The 22,230-nt window shown below is 40.9% G+C and overlaps 1 protein-coding gene across 1 annotated transcript in view; it reads right to left on the reverse strand.

Moving 5' to 3' along the window:
- Nucleotides 1-428: 428 nt before the first annotated feature.
- Nucleotides 429-22,230, reverse strand: part of LOC126827113 (phosphatidylinositol 4,5-bisphosphate 3-kinase catalytic subunit alpha isoform) — a 324,427-nt gene continuing 302,625 nt past the window's right edge. The window contains exon 22 of the transcript XR_008788868.1: nt 429-507. The gene's annotated coding sequence lies outside the window, so the exon portion shown is untranslated. The remainder of the gene's footprint in view (nt 508-22,230) is intronic.

The raw sequence follows: 22,230 nt of genomic DNA on the forward strand, positions 1-22,230 counted from the left end.
AATTCATTGTAAATAAAAACAAAAGGGTCTCTAGATACAATGAAGTTATTTAAAGGGGTATCAAGTAAGGGGGGCATTAGACAAAGATCTGAAAGTTCTCGCTATAATAGTTTTTTAAAAAATAGATAATGAAAAGAGAATATGCTGAAAATTTCAGTCAAATTACTTCATTCTGAGCCTAGCTAAAGGCCATACAATTATAGCCTAGCTTCGATTGTCATTACTACCGTTGTTACGATAACAAACAAAGTCTCGATTGCCCAATGTTACGGTAACCGCATCCAACACTAAACGTATATAAATCTTTTGATATCGCAGCCATCCGATGGCATCGAGACTTGATTATATTCTTGGTAAGGTAATTAATGTCTAATTAAACATACATTATGCAAGAGCTAAATTTGCCTATTGTTGGTCTTTCTTTAGGCCTGAAATGTTATCTAAATTATTAATTAGACATTAATTAACTTATCCAGACCATAATCAACTCTCGGTGTCATCGCTAGCCTACGATATTTACTGGATTACAACCCGATCTGCTGCTCAACGCTCATCGATGATTAAATCAATAAATGGATAACCGAGACTATGTTTTTGTATCGTGTTGACTTTAGTAATGATGATCGTGGTTAGGCTTAAAATTCAATCGCTAAATTCTCTGTCAGAGTGAATCAATTTGAAATTTTCAGCAAATTCCCTTTACATTATCTAGTTTTTAACTATTATAGTGAGAACTGCCATCTCTTTATCTAATCTCCCATAATGTATCTTTAATAATTTATATAACATTTCAGACCTAAAGAAAGACCTGTAATGGGCAGATTTAGCTCTTGAATAATGCCTGTTTAACTTCAGCTGTTTGGGAACTTTTACCCGACCTCAGTAGCACAGTCGGTGCAGCAAATTAAACCCCATATTGGTGCATTTGGCTAGCGGACATGTGAACCAATCTTGTCGCCTGATATAACTCTTTAGGATAATAAAATAGATACGTCAGTCATTTCAACGACCCAACTACATCATAACTGTCATCTCGAACACAAAATATAAATATCATCTTAGATGATGATTTAATGCTCAGATATTTTTATTGTTAAATCCACGCAAAAAATTAATGATCTTTTGCATGGACATGGGCTTTCAGTAGCGAATGCAGAAAAATTTGATTGGGGAGGCGATGGGTCTACTCGGAGATAATTTTGAAACTTCCGTGTGGCTGTGGTAATTTGTGGCACATATCTGGACGCCAATATAGCATCCAAATTCATCAGCTACAACATCGCTTTACTGCAACCAACAAAAAAGCTCAAAATTACACGTGAATTTCATACTGTTATTGTAGGCGAGATTGTGGGTTAGGGTTACGATAAGCATTGAGGCTAGGTCCAGGGTTAGGGTTAGGGTTGGGATTAGTGCTAGCCCTAATTACATCTCGTGACCTATGCCAAAAAATTCAGCTGGCCTTATCATTTAGCACTAACGCTGAGGGGTGGCGGGGGTAGTAGGCTCTCTGCTAGTATCCGCCACTGTGGGCTAATCCATACCTTGCGATGTGGCTAATCCATACCTTGTGATGAGGCTAGATCCAGGGCTAGGGTTACGGTTGGGATTAGCGCTAGCCCTGTTTACATCTCGTGAACTATGACAAAAAATTCAGCTGGCCTTATCATTTAGCACTAACGGTGAGGGGTGGCGTGGGTACTAGATTCTCTGCTAGGATCCGCCACTGTGGGCTAATCCATACCTTGTGACGTGACGGATATTATTGGTTATCGGAGTATAAATCTTAAGTGTTAATGTATGGAATTAAAATGTAAGGGTAAATGGGTTGCTGAATTTTATGACGTGCTTCGTAAAAATTGGAAGTAATCGGACAGATAATGGTGGTTTAAGTATTATGTAGAAAATAGTAAGAACGCCATTATACGTGTAATTACTTTATCGTTTAAAGAAATGAAATGGTGTTCTACGTTCTACGTCCTGTCATTGACCCGTGTTTAAAATTAGGTACTTTTATCTGTGTGGGACTTTCGCCCACACCCACCTCGGACCGTCAATCACGACAGTTGCTATCCAATCGTTAGGAATTGAAATGAAATGGGTTTAACGTCCTACTGTTCTGCACCGACTGGGCTAGGGGGATCACGTGTCTAAGTGGGTAAGACGCTGGCTCGCTAGCCTGGAGGTCGGGTGTTCGATCCCTGCATTGGCCGAGAAAGTTCATCCAGATTTTCCAGCGTGGTTTCCCCTTGTCAGTGATGCAGGACGGAGGGCCTGACAAGGATAGCTGTCTAGTCGGTCGGATTGGGACGAAAAACCGAGGTCCCGTGTACACATTGGCGTGCATGTAAAAGATCCCTTGGCAGTTGAAGTTCGATATAAGCGTAGCCCGTAGTGCGGCTGCCCGGGCAAAATTTTCCTCATAGCACACTGTATGGCGTATGCCCGTCTTCATTAGACCAGTTTAGGAGCAGAACAGTAGGACGTTAAACCCCATTTCATTTCATTTCATTTCCGACTGAGCTAATAAAGACGCCATGCAATGTGCAATAAAGGAACTTTTTTCCCGAACAGCGGCGTTTCGTTTTTTATAGTTCAATTTTTGTTTTACTTGCCTTCATTACACTAGGATCTGGAAGAGTTGTTATATACCCCTCGTTCTGGTTGATGTGAGGGATTAGCCAATGAAACGGTCTGTTACAGCGAGTTTTTGGCGTGCGATCCACGTAACTGTGGTTAGACACAGCAAAAGTTGGATTTCTGAGTACCCACTTGAAACATCAACGCCGTTGGTATGACCGAGTCTACTGAATGATATGTATAAATGATATGACCGAGTCTACTGTATGACATGTATATCACTAATGATTTCCCAATTACTTTAATGTTAATTCTCGTCTCTTAGGCCGGCTCTAACTTTTTCCCAAATTTTCGTTGGGTAGAACGCTTTCTACCACAGATGGAGCAACAAGTGGCAACCTCTTGCCCAAAAGAACGTATGAGGTTCATCATGGAAAACTTCAGATACACAAGTTGAAAGTACAGACAAGAAAACATGCCACTTTCGGCCCTACATTTCAACCTAACCAACCTCTCAACTCTTGTATCCTTACGCCTCAAAATCATGAATATTCACTAAAACCTGACAGAAAATGTATTTTCAAACCCTTTACTTCGATTCTACACCAAAACATCAACAAAAATCGGCATGAAAAATGGGGAAAAAGGAAAAGGGGCAGACAGACTAAAAATAGCTTTGGCCCTTGTTTCGTGGGGTGACGGTGTTGAAATATTTGGTGAGCTGTGTCCAAGTGGTATGATCGAGTCTACTGTATGACATGTATAAAGGGTATGATGAAGTCTAGCTGTATGTTTAGACGGGATTTAGATAATGGTATCGTTAAGTACGCGATGGCCGAACTGTCAAACATGTAAGTGCTTGACATGATGGATGATGTTCGGCTTTTAATACACGAGATAGAGCTACACGAAGAAAATGTATTTGTTGTAAAATCTGTTAAAGATACATTATGTAAGATTTAGATAAAGAACTAGCCATTCTTGCTATAATAGTTCAAAAATAGATAATGTAAAATGAATAATTTGAAAATTTCATTTAAATTACTCTATTGCGGGCGAAGATATTAGCCTTTGAAGGTTTGACAAGACGTGTGCAATAATTTCAACCACCGTACTAGTTGTTCGAAGCTAAGTCTCGCTCCTTCATTTTTAGCCTAAATCAAAATATGGCTGATCTATTTGATATCGGAGAAATCCGATGCCATCGAGAGTTTATTATGGCCTGGATCAGTTAATTAATGTCTAATTAATACTTTATATAACATTTCAGGCCTAAAGAAAGACCTGCAATAGGCAGATTTAGCTCTTGCATAATGTATGTTTATGATTAATACAATGACATCATTATTAATGTGACGTCATAATGTATGTTTAATATAACTCTACATGTTTATGTGTGCATTATTATTACATTCCCGGGGGGTTGGATGGTCGAATGGTTAGCATGTGCGTGTTGTATCATAAGGCCTGTCATTGAGTCAACTGGCGTGGATTCGAATCCCCGGTTGTACGTGACAAGGAGTAGGGTCGCCTGTCCAGCCTCGTAGGTTTTCTCCAGGTCCTCCGGTTTCCTCCCACTGCCCTAGACCCCTACGCGCAAGCGAATTATTGAAATAAAATTGAACCATGTGTTAGTCCCGAAATGACCTAGTTTGTGTCGAGTGGACGTTAAACCCCATTTCTCTCTCTCTCTATTATATTTCCGTGAGGCTATTTCTTTGTTGGTAGCCGCGGTGGCTCAGCGGGGTCCAGGGTTCGATCCGAGAAACTTCTTTGGGATTTTCATGTGTGATTGTCATGATACAGGGAGGTGTCTAGTCATTCGTATGGGACAAAAAATCCAGATCCCGCGTACACATTGGCGTGTACCCAAAACACACCTTGACCGGAATTCAATTTCTTGACGAGCAAAATTGACCTCGGAGCACATTGTATGGCGTATGTCCGTCTTCATTAGCCCAGACGGTGTAGAGAAGTAGGACGTTAAGCCCCATTTCATTTCATTTATTAGTGTCAAACAACTCTCAAAAACATCATAAACAAACTTTATGGAACACAAGAAACTTTGGTTTTTTACAGATTATGCTGAAATAAATGTTTTCGGATGTGTCTGTCAGTACCCTTTATCACATACTCCTCGAGGAGGTTGGGGGTGGGGCGAATGGTTAGCGCGTGCGCGTTGTATAATAAGGTCAGTCATTGAGTCAACTGGCGTGGTTTCGATTCCCTGGTTGTACGTGACAAGGATTAGGGTCGCCTGTCCATCCTCGTGGGTTTTCTCCGGGTACTCCGGTTTCCCCTTACTGCTAAAGACCACGTCAGTTGAATCAATGACAGACCCTATGACGCAGCGCGCTAACGATTCGGCCATCCACCACCGGTGCAAACAGATACGTTTACAGAATTAATATCGGAGATTTAATAAAATTGAGTAAAAGAGTTTCCGTTCCAATTGAATAGCGAGTTTTGGCGACGGCCAAATTTACCAATTCTAGTATCGATGTTTGCTTCCGGTGAATCCAAGCGTAAATCTTTACTTGATATCAGTACTAACAAACGCTAAAATTTTATTAGGTGGTCACTTCCGTTAAGTGGTCAGTCATGCAAATTTCCCTGAGCGCCTGCTGGGTACAGATTAAACTGTAATCCGGTGAGATTTGATTGGGCGATAAGAAAAAACACACCAAAGACCGAAGTGCAAACAGCTTTCCAAAACATCATAAACAAATCGGATACAACAAACGTAGTTTTCTACAGATAATGCTGAAATAAACGAAGTGTTTTCGAATGTGTTATAGGAGAAGCAACTGCCGTTGTCCAATCATTATGATTGATTCATCAACAGGGTGGTTCGAAGTAGACAGTACTTATATCAAGCCTGTAGCCATATATTGATGGTCAGTACTTAATTCATCGTAAAGACTACTACTTGGTCAAGGAGAATAATTCCACTCAGGCTTACCTAGCGGCCATTTACAGACAGTTGTTGCCAGGATCAACGAACATTTATTATCGTCTGCTTGTTGTTCTACTAGAAACAAGATATAATACCAACCAGTAACCAAGGGAAACAAAAAGTATACGATAATATTCAAAGATAAAGTCATCTCCCCCCGGGCCGGATTAAGCTTGCACCGGAACCCTTGTATGAACAGTGATAAGGAGCAATTTCAGGCGCGGATCCAACGGGGGGCGCACCCGGGATGGTGACTTAGTTGATTGCCCGCGTCAGTTCGCCCACCGAGGGCCTGGCTTCGCATTCCCAAGTGGGGGCAGCACGCCCCCCCCCTCCTTTCTGAAAATCCTAGATCCGCCCTGCATATTCTTGTCGTTGACCGTCACCCTCACACAAATACAATGTGTATGTCAGTATCGTAGATAGATGGATGGGGGGGGGGCTAGTAGTCTAGATTGCCGCGCTTCGACCTCTAGCTGGCCGGTCACCTCAGGCGTGAGGTTGTGGTTTCGATCCCTGGTGTGAGCGTATGTTGCTTGGAGATAGGGGGGCGCCTTCTCAACCTCGTGGGTTTTCTCCGGGTCCGGGTACTCCGGTTTCCTCCAACAGGAGGAGCTGAGATAATGATGCGATATCACCTTTGGTGGAAGCGGGCGTTAAACACTAAGAACAACAACATCAAGATAGATAGAACTATTTGACACAAACATACACAGCATAATATGTATGGTTGAATGGTCGAGAGCGAGACATTCAGTAATATATTGATACTGCACAAGGTGTTGTTTCAATATATTACGCAATGTCCTCAGCTCGAGGCCATTAAACAACTTAAAATACAGATACTATCCCGCACGTGCTTTTTAATGAAATTCTCACGCGAGTCCAATATTTCATCTAGTATAGATAATCTACGATTGGCAAGATGCCCGTACATTATTGGAAATAATGGTACGCCAACATCAAAGGATGACGTCACATCTGTATTTTAAATGATATTAACTGTAGGTACACATTTTTCTATTACAACTAATTCGGGTGGTCCTTTAATAGTGTGGCCCCTGGCAGCAACCTCCATCCCTCACCCCCCTCCCCCTCGTCCATTTTCAATTGTCTATTGAAGAAGGTCTAACTGACCGTCATCTCTCAGCACTAAAGCAGGAACTGCCGCCCACTGCATTCTTTTACCAAGACGGTAATCTTTCCTGGATGGTAGATATTGGTTCTTAATTGTGGTATACGTTGACAGGAATATCTCTTTTAAAATTGTCCGTAATTATCAGGAGGCTTGCAAAAGCTAACAAGTTTCCCGATATAGCAGAGAAAATGAGAGAGTTATTGAAGTGGTTTTACCTTCAAAAGAGACACGTGCTGAACTATCATTATACATCGGATATTAGTTGGTGTTATAATTTGAAATTTTCAATTATCACCCCTGTATCGTTGGTGTCTCCTCTAATAAATGTCATAGTTGAGAGAGAGAGAGAGAGAGAGAGGATGAGTGTTTGAAGTCCACGCGACACAAACTAGTTCATTTTTTGACTAACACATGGTTCAATTTTATTTCAATCAATCGCTTGTGGATAGAAGTCTTTAGCTATGGGAGGCAACCGGCGGTCCCGGAGAAAACCCACGAGGTTGTATACTCCTTGTCTCATACACGCAGAGAATCGAAACCACACCACCTCACGATCTAACACACACGCAGACTGTATATCAGTTATTTAACATAGCAAAAAGGCTTAGAGCAAGTTGAAGAAAGTGTGGACTATTCTGGTGAGTTAGAGAGAGAGAGAGAGAAAGAGAGGGGGAGGGTCATTTCGGGACTAATTCATGGTTCGATTTTATTTCAATAATTTGCTTGCGCGTAGGGGTCTTTAGCAGTGGGAGGAAACCGGAGGACCCGGAGAAAACCCACGAGGTTGGACAGACGACTCTACTCCTCATCACGCACAACCGGGGAATCGAAACCACACCAGTTGACTGAATGACAGACCATATGACACAGCGCGCACCTGCTAACCATTCAGCCCATCCAATACCCCATTCTGGTGATAGAAGGACCATGTTAGGTCACACGAATTTCATTTTTGCAGTTCTACGGGCTCTAGATAAATAAATAACCACTTGAATCATGTGAAAGATGTTTGGTTTCAAATTTCAAACATTTGGAACTAAAATGTTTTTGAAAAGTGCAACCACCGTCTTCATTAGCCCAGTATAGGAGCAGAACAGTAGGACGTTAAACCCCATTTCATTTCATTTCATTTTAAATTAGTCTTTTTCCAGAAGAAATAAGAATAAAATTATTAACCGTTGTTCCGAAAGAACAGAAAATAAACTTGTTGTGTCCTTAGCTTGTCTCTTTAGATATATCTATTAGTATCTCTCCATACTCATCGTGGATTTAATCATGGCAATTAGCGACTTCCGGTTTGTACGAAAGACACGGCATTGCAGAATAAAACCACATGGCTTATGGATCTTCCGGTTTGAATTAGACAGATTTATGCAGTCTGTGTATAAAACCAGAAAGTATTAATACTCGACATTATTATAACATTCTCTCGGATCTCGGGACAAAATGTCATAGTACATAATGTCACAGGACAAAATGTCACATTATATAAGTCTCAAAACAAAATGTCCCATTATATAAGACTCAGGACAAAATGTCACAATATAAGTCGCAGGATATAATGTCCCATTATATAAGTCGCAGGACCAAATGTCACATAATATAAGACGCAGGATAAAATGTCACATAATATAAGTCGCAGAACAAAATGTCACATAACATAATGCCACGGGACACATTATTACCGAATCCACCATGTCTTTACATGTTAATAAATGTCTGATTAATAATTTATATAACAGTTCAGGCCAAAAGAAAGTCGTGCAATAGGCATAATGTATCTTTAAATAACAGATTTGACTACATTTTAAAGTTGAGTAAGCCGTGGAAAATTTGATAATTTCCGAAAAATGTAAATGACTTTAATTATGCTAAGTTTAATTTATCTCTTCTCAAAAATGCGAAGTTTCAACCAAATAAACAAATGTAGACGTTCGGTGGGACAAAAAAAACGAGGTTCCGTGTACACATTGGCGTGCACGTAAAAGAACCCTTGCAACTTGGAATTCGGTATATAACTAGGCCGTAGCGCCGATGTCCGAGCAAAATGTCGCGCAGATCACACGGTATGGCATATGTCTGTCTTCATCACGTGGCTAAGTGGGTAAGACGCTAGCTCGCTAGCCTGGAGGTCGGGTGTTCGATCCCTGCATTGGCCGAGAAAGTTCATCCAGATTTTCCGGCGTGATTCTCCCTTGTCAGTGATGCAGGACGGAGGGGCTGGCAAGGAAAGCTGTCTAGTCGTTCGGATGGGACGAAAAACCGAGGTCCCGTGTACACATTGGCGTGCACGTAAAAGATCCCTTGGCAGTTGGAATTCGATATAAGAGTAGGCCGTAGTGCCGCTGTCCGGGCAAAATTTCCCTCATAGCACACTGTATGGCGTATGCCCGTCTTCATTAGCCCAGGTTAGGAGCAGAACAGTAGGACGTTAAACTCCATTTCATTTTCATTTCATTTGCCCAGTCGAAGCAGAACAGTGGAAACGTTAAACCCTATTTCATTTCACATAAACAATAGAGGATATTGCTACCATTCCAGTTACTTTGCCCTTGGAGACCTGTGCTCTCTCAATATTATTCAGAATAACAATGGATTTACACGTCTTTGCGCTTCACTGTTAATATTGACCTGACAAAAGCTTAATGCAATTTGATCACATTTTTGGTAAGTTCATCCCTAAAATTAAAGGATATCCTTGAAGATAAACATCTCTAGAAGTTAAAATAAATACGATTGAAGAACAATGAATTGGACTCTGTCTTGAAAGATCCTATGCTTTCTAGTCAGCTTCGTCAAGTTGCTGTCATGAAAATCTCATCCCGGTTATAAACGATTGATTGTCGGGACAAAATGACCTCTTCGTCGTCTTCTATTAGTATTTAACGTCCGCTTCCACCGATGGTGATATCGCAGACAAGTTGTCTTATTATTTTTATTATTGCGTACCCAGAGTACCCCAAATAAACCCACGAGGGCTGAGAGAGCACCCCTATCTCCAAGCCACTTATGCTCAAACCAGGTATCGAAACCACAACCGCAAGCCATAGGTGACCGGCCTGCTAGAGCTCAGACCGCGACACTCTAGACCACTAGGTCCTCCCAACCCACCGTGACTGACCTCGTATGTCGAAGCCGACTTAAAGTTGGACAGTTGCCAGGAAGTCCCTCGAGAATAGGGGCTCCATGCTAATCTATGTATGCATGCTAGGCCGCTACAATCAGAGAGTGATGACATCGGTGCGGGTTAATTAGCTCACAATATTAAATTTTTTCCCTCTGTCACAGGTACATGAGGACAGGAACGCCCTTCTTAGGCTACCTGTGTGAGTTTTTCAAAATTTTTGATTTTTTGATTTTTTTTTTTTTTCTTCATATTTTTCAAAAATTTTTATCTTCTTTATTGTTCTTTCTATTTGGTTCTAAATCATATAATATTTACTATCAAACATGTTCGTAAAAAAAGCAAACGTTATACCTTCTGATATATCTAATAAAAGAGAAAGGTAAGACATTTTTCTGTTGACATTTTTTTTCTCCGTGAGGTACCCCTGTCGCTATTTAATTCAAAATCATGAAGGGGGGTTGGATGGCTTAGTGGTTAGCACGTGCGCGCTGTATCATTAAGTCTGTCATTGAGTCAACTGGCGTGGTTTCGAATCCCCGGTTGTACGTGACAAGGAGTAGGGTCGCCTGTCCAACCTCGTGGGTTTTCTCCGGGTCCTCCGGTTTCCTCCCACTGCTAAAGACCCCTACGCGCAAGCGAATTATTGAAATAAAATTGAACCATATGTTAGTCCCGAAATGACCTAGTTTGTGTCGAGTGGACGTTAAACCCCATTTCTCTCTCTCTCTCTCTCTCTCTCTCAAAATCATAAATAAAATTGTCTTGCCTTACAAATCAACCACTCGGTTCCTTTCGATATATATTCCTTTCGATAAAAACACATATTTCATTTGTTTTTTTGTTTTTAAATTCTAAATCAGTTTATTAACCATACATCACCCGAGATTTTTGTACACCTCATCGACATTTTCAATATGTTTAGTAGAAATGACGGAAGTGGTAATAATGGGTGTATGTAAAGATTGCAAGCGCTATCGAGCCAATGATCGACTCAGTGTGATATGATCTTTATAAAGGTCAGACATCTTACACAGGGTTATAAGTATAAGCCTTCGCAATACTTCTGTGAAACCTATTGTGGACCCCCGCGTGCTTCTCTGCCCAAGGGTCTATAATGATGTTAAGGCGGTCATGTCGCATGATTCTAACAACACGGGGTAAAAATTGCAATTCGTTTTTTTATAGTTCAAAATTTCGCATCATTTGTCTGTACTACACTAGGATATGGAAGAGTTGTTATATAACCTACGTTCTGGATGACGTGAGGGATTACGGTGACTTCTTGGCCTGCGATGCACGGAACTGTGGGTAAACCACTAGAAACGTCAACGCTAATTAATTAATCAATTTCTGACGTACAACTGGTCATATCTTCATGTAGTAGAGGCCATCGAAAGTATAAAAAAAAAACAAAAGTAAATATAGATCTGTATTTTAATCAGATTTGATATTATTATTATCATCATTAAGAATTTATACATAGCGCCATTTTCACAAAGAGTGCTCAAGAGCGCTCTAAAATATAAACAAATGGGAGAGAGAGAGAGAAATGGGGTTTAACGTCCACTCGACACAAACTAGGCCATTTCAGGACTAACATATGGTTCCATTTTATTTCCATAATTCGTTTGCACGTAGGGGACTTTAGCAGTAGGAGGAAATCGGAGGACCCGGAGAAAACCCACGAGGATGGACAGGCGACCCTACTCCTTGTCACGTACATCCGGGGAATCGAAACCACACCAGTTTACTCAATGGCAGACTGTATGATACAGCGAGCACGTGCTAACCATTCGGCTGTCCATCCCCCCGTAAACAAATGGTAAAACACATGATAATACATTAAGTAAAAAAAAATCGCAAATGTTAAAAGTAAATTCAAACCCCTTTCACGGTTAATTTATGACGAAATAAGCACTTGACGCTTTCAGAATATAAGTAGAATAATATATTTTGACACAGGAAACGTTGCGTTTCGGAGGTTTTGTAGACATTAAATTACAGTGTGTTTGTCGATATTTTTTGTTTTAAATCCATTTGTTCGTGGCCATTAACATCGAGCTATTCTTTATTTCTCCATAATGGCGGACAGGAGACGGACATGTATTAAAATATAAAATATGACCGTGTCTGTGTCTGTTAGAACACGCAAGCAGGGGCGAGTTTAGGGATATGAGTAGCGGGGGATCCCAGGTGAAAACAACGTCGAGTTTGGCGTTGGGGCTAGGGGGTTACCAGAGTGTTGTTGTACTTAGTGTTTTAACGTCCGCTTCCACCGAAGGTGATATCGCAGCCAGGTTGTCTTTTTTTCATTTTTATTTTTATTATCTTAGCGCATGCGCAGGGGTCTTTCCTGTTGGAGAAAACCTGGAGTAAACCCACATACGCAAGCCAGAGGTGACCGGCCAGCTAGAGGTCGAAGCCCGGGACTCTCGACCACTAGAACATCCCAACCCCACGTTAATCACAATCTGCTTAAAAACAGATCCTTTTTCGATTCGTTTTTATAGTTCAAAATTTCTTCGACGTTATTTCCATAAATGCAAGAGAAAAAAATGTTCTGTGCCCCTTCCCCCTCCTCTAGCCTCCTCTAGCCCCCTCTAGACGCGTCCTGGCAAGAAATGGCGTTAAATGAGGTTTCTGTTACGGGCATTGGCTATAGCTTATGTTAACACGTTATTTTTCTTCGACGTTATTTCGATAAATGCCAGAGAAAAAAAAATGTTCTGTGCCCCTTCCCCTCCCCCAGCCCCCTCTAGACGCGTCCTAGCAAGAAATGGCGTTTCTGTTACTGGCCTTGGCTATATCTTATGTTAAAGTATAATCCACCTCCAAGAGGGCTATTCTTTTGTTATAATGTACAAAGCATGTCGAACCAGCAACTTAATTCCTTGGTAATTTCAACATGTAAAAACCAAACATAATTGTGTCTTCAAATCAGACCTCAGGAGAGGAACCATCCACCATCCGAGAATCGTGTCTCTCCATCTCGTGTCCCATAAGAATATCCTTACTTATGAAGCATCCGTGTTTTGTTAAACAACCTGTCGCCTAATTTATGAGACATGGTTAAGTCTGGGTTCGGTGTGGACGTCCTCGGAGACATTAGCACTGAAATTTATTGCCGATGCACGTTCGCAAAGGTTGTTCAAGAGACACCAAACAGATTATTAATGTCGGCCATTTTATCACAGCAAGTGTAAGACTAGACAAGCCTGTAATGATATTCTTCATTTAGCCACTTCTTCCTTCGGGCTTAAATCTGCATTGCAATTTTTTATATCTTGTTAACGACAAAATTAATGACGTACGTTAAGGCCTTACATTCTGCTTTCCTCGTTTTTTTACTCTGGTGCGATTTTGATCGATAAGTTTCGCTGCGCTCCTCTGTCACGACTATTATTTTCCCTTCCATTACACCAGCTGAATGCAGGTAAATGACGTAAAATTAGCGCAAAAATCAAGTTAGCAGAGAGGCATACCATGGAATTATAGATGGTGATTGAATACCACCAGTATCAAGACACTAAATCTCTCGCTAACATGCTATGTAAAATATATTCATCGCTAGTATTCTTTATATTAATTCACGTTTAAAACATGGAACCGGTTGTAAATATATCTTTAATTCGATCATTACGTCGATAAGCTCACCTTTAAAACTTTGGCTTTTTAATGATAATTTATTATCCAATGTCGGTTTTATTGAGAGAGAAAAACGGTTGGTTTTTTTATATTTCGTGGGAAATAAATATAATGCTGATTCATTTTAATGGCTAGTTTTTTTTTATAAAATCTACAAGGGTTATGAGACAGCTGTTGGCTGACTTATAGATTTATATAACTAATACGGAGTCTCAAAGTCCCTCAATGTAGACGTCGTAATTCAAATTGTGTGGGTGGGGAGTGTAAAAAAGTGACAAAGAATTGAAAAGATAATTACCACGCGATTTTTTTTTTTTTATTTGTGTAAATTGAACTATAATTGTTTTCAATTGCGGGAGTTATGTATTCATGAAAACCCACTTACGACTTTCAAACAGACGTAGGGAGCCACGGTGGATCAGTGCGTCAGACGTTGCCTCGCTAACCTGAAGATCCCTTGGTCTCCCTTGTCAGTAGTGTAGGATGGGGGGGGGGGGCTAGCAAGGACATCGTATATTCTTCGGGTGGGACGAAAATCGGAGGTAACGTGCAAACATTGGTGTGCACGTAAAAGAACCATTTACGAAGTTCGAAATAGAGTAAAACGTATTATTTATGTGTGTCGATAGACGATGGAGATTTTTGAAACAGGAACCTTGGTCACTCTCTTCTACTTGAGGCTACACTCTTCCAAAACAAAGCCAAATGAGTATCATCAACATGAAACTTGTTCTTTAGACAATTGCTCATTGATATATACTATGACGTCACAAAAAAGATGACTGCGATGACATCATCTGGTCTATTATACAGTACTATTTTTTTATATTTTTTTACATTCGATAGATATGTGCGTGATGAGTTATTGGCCAATCGCTATTGCTGACCCTAGTGCCTTTCAAGGTGGTGTTGACTTGTTAAACCTTTAAATTTGGAGTGTAGTAGGGCACTCTACATAGAAAGTTCTTGTTTCATGTCGAAAGGGAGGAGGTGGGGTTTATTTTATATGTGGAACCATAAGCTATTCAGTGCTAAGAACCTCTCAAGGTCATAATCCGGTCTTGTATAAAACGGAAAGGGTGGGTTTGTTGGGTAGGTAGGCAATAACATAAAAAGGTTCCATTATTTGTATGTCGGATCGCTGTTTCCATAATCTTCATTTGTTTTATTCTGAGTTTTATTAGTTTCCCTTAGTTTCATTTCGTTATTGGTTTTATTCCGACGTCTCGAGTAAACAAGGGCGTGCATGTAAAAGAAATGAAATGAAATGAAATGGGGTTTAAGGTCCAACTGTTCGGCTCCTATACTGGGATAATGAAGACAGGCATACGCCATACAGTGTGCTATGGGGGAAATTTTGCCCGGACAGCGGCACTACGACCCACTCTTATATCGAATTCCAACTGAACTGTCAAAGGATCTTTTACGTGCACGCCAATGTGTACACGGGACCGCGGTTTTTCGTATCATCCGAACGGCTAGACAGCTGTCCTTGTCAGGCCCTCCGTCCTGCATCACTGACAAGGGGGAACCACGCCGGGAAATCTGGATGAACTTTCTCAGCCAATGCAGGGATTGAACACCCGACCTCCAGGCTAGCGAGCCAGCGTCTTACCCCCTTAGTCAGAACGCATAGTGTCTGCGGTGTCGAGAGAGAGAGAGAAATGGGGTTTAACGTCCACTCGACACAAACTAGGTCATTTCGGGACTAACATATGTTTTTTTTAAATTTTATTTCACTAATTCGCTTGCGCATAGGGGTCTTTAGCAGTGGGAGGAAACCGGAGGACCCGGAGAAAAGCCACGAGGTTGGACAGGCGACCCTACTCCTTGTCACGTACAACCGGGGATTCGAAACCACGCCAGTCGACTCAATGACAGACTTTATGATACAGCGCGCGCTGCGGTGTCGAAGAGTAGCTGAGAAGGATGTTAAATGTCATTTCATTTCATTTACCGTTAAGTACAGAAGCATGTCATTCGCTTCAACCTTTGGTGATTCTGTGAATATCTCGTTTTATTGCCAGACCTGGTTGGAATGAGAGTTTTCATCCTGTTAATGAAGCTTTGGCTCGCAATACATCTATTAAGTTGTTATTTCTGGAGTCTAAATCTTCGGCGGAGAATAAAAATATAACTCTTCATACATCCTACAGGAATGCGTACTAACAGATATGGAGAATCGCCACGTCCACGTGAATGATGACCTGCCGTTATGACCTCAACAAATGAAAAACCACACGCCATTATGAACTGAAGAAATCATGAGGGATAAAAAAAAAAGTTGTGTGGAAATTGCGGATTGGTAATGATCTAAAGTGTACGAGTTAGATCATTCTACCCTGGGTCGCTAGCCTGGAGGTCGGGTGTTTGATCCCTGCATTGGACGAGAAAGTTCATCCATATTTTCCGGCGTGGTTCACCCTTGTCAGTGGTGCTGAACGGAGGGTCTGACAAGGACTATGCCCGTCTTCATTAGCCGAGTATAGGAGCAGAACAGAAGGACGTTAAACCCCATTTCATTTCCTTTTCACCTTTCTACCCCCCCCCCACGCCCCAGATTAGTTTGGAAATGAGATGGAATGGGGTTTAACGTCCGACTTTCGGGATTAGTTTGGAAAAGAGACATTGATTACATGTCAGGAATAATTAATTCGAATGTGTTACGTCTGGAGGAGAAATGGCGCCAAACTTTATAAACTATTTACGAGTATACAGTACTTGACCTTCATGGTCCGTTCAATGACCAGTGGCCACAACCTGGTTTCCACGTATTCCTGGTAATCTATTAATAAAAGATAAAACCGCGGGTAAATAAGATACACACGAAAGATATCTAGTTCAGGGCCGTATTTAGTGGGGGTGCAGGGGGTACATTGCACCTCCAGAAAAATAAGGCGCCCCGAGAAATTGCGCCCCCCCCCACCCCATCCAAAAAACAAAAATTATTTGACAATCTTTCAATTATAAAATAATACACTTGATTATGATCACACAGTAATGCTCTTAAGGCACTGATCAGTCGATCGGTTTTAGGGCGCTCACACGCCAATCGGTTCGTTTGCCCTGATCGAAACTTTCTTATATCACATACGTGGAGGCTATGGCGCCCCACCACTCTGCTGCACCCCCACTTTTAAAATCCTACATACGGCCCTGATCTAGTTCCTGCCATGTTTTCCTTAGTAAGGGATATGAAATGGGGATTAACGTCCTACTGTTCTGCTCCTACTGGGCTAATGAAGACGGGCATAAGCCATACAGTGTGCTATGAGGGAAATTTTGCACGGCAGCGGCACTATGGCCTACTCTTATATCGAATTCCAACTGCCAAGGGATCTTTTACCTACACGGAACCTCGGTTTTTCGTCCCATCCGAACGACTAGACAGTCGTCAACTGGAAACCATGTCGGAAAATCCCCATGAACTTTCTCGGACAATGCACGTGCAATTTTTCAAATGACATAACTGAAAGGTGGTTGGTGCTTTAGAGAACTATAGCGGGTGATTAAAATATAATTTTTGATTTGATAATAATAGTATGCGATTTGGCCATTGAGTCAAATCGCGTGGTTTCGATATTAGCCCTGCAGTTGGTGTAAAAAGGTAAGACCTTTTAAACACCATTTCATTTCACATCTGCCTATTTATCCAACGCAATGATATTTCATCTGATTTGGTGTACCTTTGAATTAGGTAATCAATGACGAATAAACGCACGTGAAAAAATAATTCGGTCTAGTAACCGGTCTAAAGAGTTTCTATTAGCTTTCACAAAAGGGCAAATCAAGCAAATTATTTGATGGTAGATTTCAATGGTTACCTTTGAAAGTTTTTTTAATTATTAAATAAAATCGTGTATATTGGATGTCTCTAATGGCGGCCAAATCCCAGCAGACGATAGATAGGAATCCGTTTCATGCAATTCCTTGCTCATCAGATAAATGGCAATAATGCTGGTGATGATCTTCAAAGGATTCGTCGGGAGATTTCATCTTTGTTGTATTTGTTTGTATTTACGTTTTTATTAAATTATATTAATTATTGAATCCAATTTTTCTTTGAAAAGTTATTCTGAAGCAAACAAATTAACACTAAAAACACCATGTCGGATCCTTTTGTGTTCGAAAAGTGTTAATTGAACGTTCTTCTGTGGATAGCCGAATGGTTAGACGCAGCGGTTCTCAACCTTTTTGCCAACGGCACACCTTGGAACACATGAAAAATTAGCGACACACCTGGCTAAATACGTATGAAAAATATTTGAATTTTGCAAAATAAAAACATGGCAAGCCATAGACGGTATACAACCGTAGACACAGACTAGTCATAGACACATAGAATGACTCAAACCTAAATAAACAACAACACAGCTATTAACCTTGGCACATTTAGGAACTTCTCGCGGCACACTGGTTGAGAGAGAGAGAGAGAGAGAGAGAGAGAGAGAGAGAGAAATGGGGTTTAACGTCCACTCGACACAAACTAGGTCATTTCGGGACTAACATATGGTTCAATTTTATTTCAATAATTCGCTTGCGCGTAGGGGTCTTTAGCAGTGGGAGGAAACCGGAAGACCCGGAGAAAACCCACGAGGTTGGACAGGCGACCCTACTCCTTGTCACGTACAACCGGGGATTCGAAACCACGCCAGTCGACTCAATGGCAGACTTCTTTGATACAGCGCGCGCACGCTAACCATTCAGCCATCCAACCCCCCCACACTGGTTGAGAATCACTGGGTTAGAGTGTGCGCGCTGCATCATAAGGTCTGTCATTGGGTCAACTGGTTTGGTTTCGATTTCCCGGTTGTAAGTGACACGGAGTAAGGCCACCTGTCCAACCTCGTGGGTTTTCTCCGGGTTCACCGGTTTCCTTTCACTGCTGAAGACTCCTACCCACAAGTGAATAACTGAAATAAAATTGAACCATATGTTAGTCAAGAAATGACCTAGTTTGTGTCGAGTGGACGTTAAACTCTCTCTCTCTCATTCTCTCTCTCTCTCTCTCTCTCTCTAAAAGTGATAATTGAATGTTCTTCTTAGAAACAATAACTCGAGATGACTTTCGTTAACATCCGTATAGTTTCCAAGTAAGTACTTCAAATAAATCGCCCTCCACGACTTTTTTATAGGGTACACAATTGCCGATTCGAACGGTTCCATTTCTTTTGATGCCCCGAAACTCTCCAAGTCTATGTATTGATCAATGTCTTTAAGTAGAGTAAATGGGGTCTCGCAGTCGTATTTGTATTCCTTTTCTAATTAGCCATCGGTTCTTTTCAAAGCACATGATTATCAGTTCTACAATTAAAGTTTATTACTTTTTATCCTTTCTGTAACTAAAGAAGCTATACCATTAAAACCTCGTCGCTATAGCCGAACCAAATAACAAACAATCTACCATATTTAATCAAATCTAAGTGATCTTTTTAGTTTTAGCCATGTTTACAGATCAGCACACAGCAACGTCGTCATAGAAAACACAACACTTCGCTTAAGTTCTCCGAGGAAAGTAAGAAAAAAACTGAGATTGGTTCGAGGAAACAGTGGTCTGCTACCAATCTCGATCTTCTTAGCTGTCACAATATTTCTCTTTTCTTGACTGATTTGTCACCCATCGGGAAACAGTGACGAGGTCATTATTGCTGACTTCCCTTTGTTGGCTCTCCTGGGTGTCTTTGTGCTCTCCTTTTATTGGGCCAATCTACGAGATTTAGTATACACATTGCAGAGATGTCCAGACAAGAAGCCTGTCTAGATTTTGACGAAGCTGCAATGTAAAGAAAAAAACAACAAGGATTTCAACTTAAATCTTAAAACGCTGGTCGTTATTTACATTTAAACTAGGGAGCAGTATGTATGTTTAAAATGAAATGAAAGGAAATGGGGTTTAACGTCCTACTGTTCTGCTCCTATGCTGGGCTAATGAAGACGGGCATACGCCATACAGTGTGCTATGAGGGAAATTTTGCCCGGGCAGCGGCACTATCGCCTACTCTTATATCGAATTCCAACTGCCAAGGGATCTTTTACGTGCATTCCAATGTATACACGGGACCTCGGTTTTTCGTCTCATCCGAAGGACTAGACAGCTGTCCTTGTCAGGCCCTCCGTCCTGCATCACTGACAAGGGGGAACCACGCCGGAAAATCTGGATGAACTTTCTCGGCCAGTGCAGGGATCGAACACCCGACTTCCAGGCTAGCCACGTGATCCCCGTATGTTTAAAAGAAATGAAATGAAATAGGGTTTAACGTCCTACAGTTTCGTTCCAACTGGGCTAATGAAGACGAATGTTTAAACATACATTATGCAAGTGCTAAATCTGCCTATTGTCGGTCTTTCTTTAGACCTGAAATTTTATCTAAATTATTAATTACACATTAATTAACTTATCCAGACCATAATCGACTCTCGATGACATTGCTAGCCTGCGATATGTACTGGATTATGATCCCATTTGCTGCTCGACTTCCATTCATAATTTAATCATGAAGCGGATGATCGAGGCTATGTTTTTTTTTATCGTACAGACTTTAGTAATGATGATCGAGGCTAGGCCGAAATATCAGTAGCTTAATTCTCGGTTCATAGTGAATCAATTTGACTGAAATTTTCAGCATATTGCCTTTACATTATCTAGTTTTGAACTATTATAGTGAGAACTGCCAGCTCTTTATCTAATCTCCCATAATGTATCTTTAAAAGATGCACCAATCTTATTGCAGCTCAAGAGTTTATTAAAAACACGCTTGTTTAGTGAATATTGTGGAATATTATAGCACATAAACCAGAATATCATTAGACTTTTTGTAGCGGTATGAGCTGTATGGAGTTTAGCGCGTTAAAAGTGCACTATTATAATTATGCTAGTCTTTAGTTAGCCCCGTCAATGCATAAAGATAGGGGGGGGGGGGGGCACGGTGGCTAAGTGTGTAAGCCGCGGGCTCACTAGCCTGGACGTCGCGTGTTAGATCCCTTGTCAGTGGTGCAGGACAGAGGACCTGACAAGGACAGCTGTTTAGTCGTTCAGATGGGACGAAAAACCGAGATTCGCGTGTATACATTGACATACCATTTCGCCCACCTACAAAAATTTCAACTTTTGGATTTTGCTAACGATCTATAGATGGTCGTGGGATATACTAATAAAGACAGTGACAATGGGGGCGGCGACAGCAATCTGACAGCAGCAATGAGATTATTTTGAAACTCTTAACTATAGCATTTTTTCCCACTCGTGTGTAGAACTGTTTTAATAGGCTATTTAAAACATATTATACAAAATGAAGACTGGCATTTCCAAAGAAAAAAATTGGAATGGGTTGATCAATTACATGTCTGTTTCAGAAGTCAGACAAAATGTGATGCACTGGTTTTATACGAGCATCATTTTGTAACAAAGACGTTGAAGATTAGAAAATCCTGAAAATGTTCAAATTAATTATAAGAAAATAATGGGGAGAATATCTTGTAATTAGATGTAAACTAGTAATAGATCTTCGTCGTCTAGGGTTGCTAGCCCGAGGAACTTCTCCCGACTCGATTTGGGTGCCGAGGTGGCTCAATCAATAACCCGGAGAGAGAGAGAGAGAGAGAGAGAGAGTAAGACTTTGCCTCGATAACCCGGAGTGAGAGAGAGAATAAGACTGCCTCGATAACCCGGAAAGAGAGAGAGAGAGAGGGTGGGGGGTAACGTTCACTCGACACAAACTGGGAATAAGACTTTGCCTCGATAACCCGGAGTGAGAGAGAGAATAAGACTATGCCTCGATAACCCAGAGAGAGAGAGAGAGGGGTTTAACGTCCACTCGACACAAACTCGGTCAATACGGGACTCTCCTCTCCCTCTCTCTCTCTCTCTCTCTATCTCTCTCTCTAATCTCCCATAATGTCCCTTTAATGGTTCACCGCCTTGGCCATTAGTAGTAATAATTAGAGAAAAAAAAATGTTCGATTAGTAGTAATAGGTAGGATTTTTTTCCGATTTTTTTTGTTTTTTGGGGGTTTTTTTTTGTTTTAGATTTTTTTTTTCTGATTTTGGTTTTTGTTGTTAAAAGACATTCGAAAAATTTCAGATCTATGGCTTTTACTAATGATCTGGTATTTCCGCCTAAGCAGATTTTAATCACTGATGTATTCGCTGGTTTATGCTGTATCACGCTGTCCGAAGGCAAGTTAACCTAGCTGATGTGACTTAATGCGTTGATTACAGGCCAGTATGTGCAGCTGAATTGAAGGCTTTCAAGATTAAAGGGCAACATTTCTGAAATTTGGACAACTTACGCATGTATTTCTCAAATTACCCGTTATGGTATTTCATTTTGATTCTAGGGAGAATCTTGCCCGGATTTGTTCTTTAATGAGGCATAAACAACTCTTTTAATGAAGGTGAATTATATATATTTTTTTTATATCTGAAGATACAGGACGTGTTAAGGCGAAATTAGTTAAATGGTTGCCTGTGACATTTCATTTTGCTATCGCATTGCGTAAGTCCCGAGTCGTTTAACGGTTGTGATAACCTGTTTGTGACAAGGGGATGTGGTCATAGGGGCTCTTAACCATAACGGCCAAAATTCACTTCGGTCAAAACGGCCATAATGTGGTCCAAACAGTCAAAAACTAAGTCAAAACGGCCAAAACTTTACACAAAACGGACATATTTTGGTCAAAACGGCCAAATAATATTATTGCAAAATGTTGACTAGTTCCAGTTAGAACAAGTTCGGGTTACAACACGTTCGAATCTGTCTAGAGCAATCCCACGGTTTCAAGCGA

The sequence above is a fragment of the Patella vulgata genome, chromosome 7, assembly GCF_932274485.2.
Source record: "Patella vulgata chromosome 7, xgPatVulg1.2, whole genome shotgun sequence".
Taxonomy (NCBI): Eukaryota; Metazoa; Mollusca; class Gastropoda; family Patellidae; genus Patella; species Patella vulgata.